A 5,096-nucleotide genomic window follows, 5' to 3' on the forward strand; every position below is an offset into this window, starting at 1 on the left:
CAGAGGAGTTAGGAAGGACACCAACAGCCCGCAGAAGAAAGTTTGAGCCTTTTTTGGAGGCAAGAGAGGGAGTCTCCAGGTCAAGGAGGGGGCTGTGCAGAGAAGACAGTCGTGGGAAGAGACCAGGTGCCCCTTCCCTCGTGGATCAGGGGCTGAGGACTTCGTGTGCTCAGTGAGGTGGGGGAGGCACCGTCTCTGCGACCCCAGAGTTGAAGTTCTAGCAGGAGAGACAGACGATGAGGGATAAGCCATACACCTAGCTCGGAATGCCATAGGGGGAGAGTCTTCGACACTTCGACTCAGGGTTTGGAGCCAGAGAGAATCAGGGTGGTGTTTTAGACGGGATGGTCAGGGAAGGCCTGTATGAGGAGGTGGCATTTCAGCTCAAAACTTGAAGCAGAGGAACTGTGAGTGCAGAGGCCCTGCGGCAGGCATGCAGCTGCGTGCCCGAGGCCACTGCACCTGGCACCAAGTAGGGAAACCGATGGGGGTCAGGAATGTCCCAAGGGGCCAGACCAGGCAGCACCTTGTGGGCTCTAGCGAGGATTTTGGTTTTACTCTGAGGGGGGAGCCATGGAGCCCTGATCTGCTCCAGACTCTAACAGGATGCCTGCGGCCCCAGGCAGAGAAGGGACTGTGGGCTGGGACGGGGAAGGAAGCAGGGAGGCCAGGAGGGAGGTGACGGCAGCAGAGCAGAGGGGAGCTGACCGCGGCCCAGGATGGTAGAGGTGCAGCTGGGGAGACTGCTCACTGTCCCCTCTCACCGCACAGCCTGCCCGCTCCCCAGCGACGCAGGACAGGCAAACCCAGGAGGTTCCAAACACACACACACTCTCACACACTCTCCATACAGATAGATCCTGCATGCACACACGCATTCTACATACACAGAGATTTCACACCTGCACTTCACACACATATTCATATATTCTACATACACACAGATTTTATACGTATACACACATATGCACATATTTTAACATTCATATAAAATTTCCACATATATACACATATATATTCTACACACTTGTAGACCCTTTCCATTTATTACATATATATTAATGGATATATATAGAATATATATATAGAATACTGGAGTGGGCAGCCTTTCCTTTCTCCAGGGGAATCTTCCCAACCCAGGGATCAAACCCAGGTCTCCCGCATTGCAGGCAGATTCTTTACCAGTCGAACCACCATGAAAGCACAAGAATACTGGAGTGAGTAGCCTATCCCTTCTCCAACAGATTTTCCCAACCCAGGGATCGAACCCAGGTCTCCTTCATTACAGGTGGATTCTTTACCAGCTGAGCTACCAGGGAAGCCCTGTGTTACACACACATAGACCTTTTCCATTTATTATATGTGTGTGTGTGTGTGTCAATATATCCTACGTACACATACACTTTATATGTATATTACACACACATACTTAGAGTTTATACATGTAAACACATGTATTCCATGTGCATATAGACCCTTTCGTACATTATATGCACACATACATGTATTCTACATACATGTAGTCTATACATATCCACACATGTATTCCACATGCATATGGTTCTAGATACGTACTATACACAGAGTGTCTACACATATATTACCCACACTCTACACACATGTGGATTCCACACCTATATAACCCCCACATACATGCATTTTCCATACATATAGACTCAACACAGGTATTCTAAACCAAGTCAACCTTGAGGGCGGTGAGCCCCGTGTCCTGGAAGGGGCCCAGCTGAGGAGCTGGGAGCTGTGTGACTCAGGCCTTGCTTCTCAGACCCTCGTTTGCCTCGTCTTTAAAACGGGGATGACAGTGCCTGCCTCGCAGGGTGTCGGGACGGCCGGATGAGATCACCATGCATGCACAGCAGCTGGCCTGGCGCGGGAGCCGGGACTGTGTATTAACAGGCATCACACTCATAACGAGGCCTGCTTTGGAGCCAAGTAAACCCCACAGAGCTCCTTCCTGGAACAAGGATGTGTGGCTCGCCCGCACAGCCAGTCTCCCGCTTGGGCAGCCCCGGGGCCTCTGTGTGGGCAGAGGGACCAAGAACTGCAGTGGAAGCCTGAGAGTCAGCGACAGGCGTAAAACAGTTAATGGGCGCGCCGCAGCTGCAGTACTGATGGGGAGATGGAAGCTTAGATAGTGTCCGGAAGGCAGGTGGATTAGTCAGGGACAGAAACCCGGCTCAGACTGGTTTAAGCAAAAGAGAGTTTATTGGGTCATGTTAAAAAAAAACTTCAGGGGTGATCTTGCTTCAGACATAGCTGGATCCAGGTGCTTGAATGATGTCATCAGTTTTCCATGTCTCTCTGGAAGATGAATTAATTAATGTTTGTGAAGCCCTAAACAGCACTGAATACACCTGCTGCTCTATAATATTGGCTATTATTTTATTACTACTACTATTACAGCTACTGTTGTTACCTTATCAGGCCAGTAACTCAGAAAAAGTGAGTGTTCTTTCTCGACTTTTCCTATTAAAGTCCCAGGACCAGTTCTCATTTAGGTGGGGTTGTGTGGCCATCAATGAACCAAACGCTGTGGCCACGGCCAGGCTCTGTGACAAAGATTAGGTGACCATCCTTAATGCCGGAGATGAGGTCAACTCCACTCGAACCACATAGACAGAGAATGGTGGCGAGGGGCTTCTCAGGGCTGTGACGGGGTCATCTCCAGTGCCTGCCCCCACCCTGAGGTGGGACCCTTGATTCTAGTCATTTGGTTTTCTTTTTTTTTTTTAATTTCTAGCTGTACCCTGTGGGATGTGGGACCTTAGTTCCCTGACCAGAGATCGAACATGCTCCTCCTGCGGTGGAAGCAGAGTCTTAACCACTGGACCACTGGAGAAGTCCCTCCAGTCACTGGTTTTCCATCACCTGGGAGTCTTGAGACCCAGATTCTCCCTCGATTACCTCCTTTGCCCAAGGGTGGCCTTTAGAGTTGAATAGACGTGGACTCAATACCCAGTTCCACTCCTCACCTAGCTTCACCTCCCTATGCCTCAATTTTCCCATCTGTGAAATGGGATAATTACCACATTAATTCAACAAATATCTTATGGAACATTATATCTGACAGGTATTGGTACCTCAACATTACTTTTTATGTATTAACTCATCTGACCTTGATAGCTCCATGGGTAAAGAATCCGCCTGCAATGCAGAAGACCCTGGTTCAATTCCTGGGTTGGGAAAATCTGCTGGAGATGTGGTACGCTATCCACTCCAGTATTCTTGGGCTTCCCTTGTGGTAAAGAATCTGCCTCCAATGCGGGAGACCTGGGTTTGATCCCTGGGTTGGGAAGATCCCCTGGAGAAGGGAAATGCTACTCACTCCAGTATTCTGGCCTCAAGAATTCCATGGACTGTATACTCCATGGGGTCACAAAGAGTCAGACACGGCTGAGCTACTTTCACTTCCACTTTGTCATCCGACCCTCTCAGTAGCAACTCTGGAAGTTAAGTACAACCATCAGACCTTTACAGGTGAGGCACAGTCACTCATTGGAGGCTGCCCAGCCAGCGAGCGGTAGGGCAGAGCTTTGAACCCAGGCAGCCTGCCTTCAGAGCCCCAGAAACTGGGGATGATGTGCTAAGGCTCAGCAGCTGTTGTGTAGCAGGAGCTTTCTTGGTGGAGACTGTCCCTGGCAGGGTGCATCCCTTTTCATCTGCCTGTTTTCCTCATCTGTATAATGGCTTCCTGTGGAGCAAAGAGGATGTGATAAAAAGGGACCAAGTGACGCAGGGGCTTTTCTTTATTTCACTTATCGAGAACCTGCTGTAGGCCAGGCACTGAGCTGGACGCGGTGTGTCCAGAGACGCAAACTCCCTGACTCCTGGGAGCTGACATTCCATCGTGGTGATGGACAACAGGTGACTCAACACAGGTGAACAGGTGCTTTGGAGAAACAGAACACAATGCCGGGACAGTGCCAGGGTGGCTGAGAGGGGACTGTCCTGAAGGAGGAGAAGGGGCCTTCCCAGGAAGATCCAGATGTGGGAAGGTTCTCCCACCTTCCAGGCAGGGAGAGCCACGGTGCAAAGGCCCTGGGGTGGGCCCTGACAGGACAGAGCTGGCCAAGCCCTGCTCTTGCTGCTGGCTGGGAAACCAAGGCAGGAAGAGGGGAAGGGTAAGACCCTAGGCAGGCAGCTGGCGGAGGTGGGGCTGGGTGGGGTGGAGGAGGCACATAGGGGCTGGGACCTTTGCACCCCAGCCAGACCCTTCCAGGCTGCTCGAGGGGCAGCCCCCCCGACCCCCTGCCAAGCCAGCTGTGCAGTGGCTGCTGCTGTCCCAGGTCCTCTGTTTAATGCCAACCACGTTTTGCACCCCCAGCTGATCGTGCAACAGGCGTCCGTGGATCTGCCACCATCCGGCCCCCCTTCCTGGCTTGGAACGTGGGGCCCAGTGACTGTCTCTAAAGACTGAAGGGCACCTAGGCTGGGAGGGTGGCAAGGTCATCATGGCCTCGGCGCTGTGTGGCCAAGCTTCTGCACCCTCTACTGCGGCGGGGAGGACAACCGAGGGTCGGTGTGAGGGTCCATGAGGCAACGGTGGCAAGTGCCCGGCACCGACAAGCCCTCAGCTCTCAGAGGGGCCGAGATGCCATCCCCAGAAGGCTGTCATCTCTTTTGCCTGAAGAATAGAACAGAGAGGGAGCAATTTCACCTCCCAGCCACCTGTGCAGGAAGCTAGGAAGTCTCACTCTATGGAAGGGGACACTGAGGCTCTGAGAGGCTTGGGAGCTCGCGCCAGGTCCCACAGCATCTTAATGAGGGAGCCGGGTCGGTGCTCAGGTCCTGCAGCTGCAAAGCCCTCCACTTTCCATGCCAGGGCCCTCCAAACCACAACTTTTTTGCAGACCGTCAATTGTGACTGGACTGCCCCCGTGGTGTATCCTCCTGGGAACTTGGCCTTGGGTTCTGTCTGTGGGTCTGCGCTGGCTCTGATATCCCCAGGTGATCTGAAGCCAAAACCAGCCCTTCCTGCTAGGAAGGGGAGCTAACTTGGATCATTTTCTGTGCTCTAATAGTAATAATAATAATAATAATAGTACTATAGCGATAATAATGTTAGCAGGCAATTA

Source organism: Bos taurus, chromosome 13, assembly GCF_002263795.3.
Source record: "Bos taurus isolate L1 Dominette 01449 registration number 42190680 breed Hereford chromosome 13, ARS-UCD2.0, whole genome shotgun sequence".
Taxonomy (NCBI): domain Eukaryota; kingdom Metazoa; phylum Chordata; class Mammalia; order Artiodactyla; family Bovidae; genus Bos; species Bos taurus.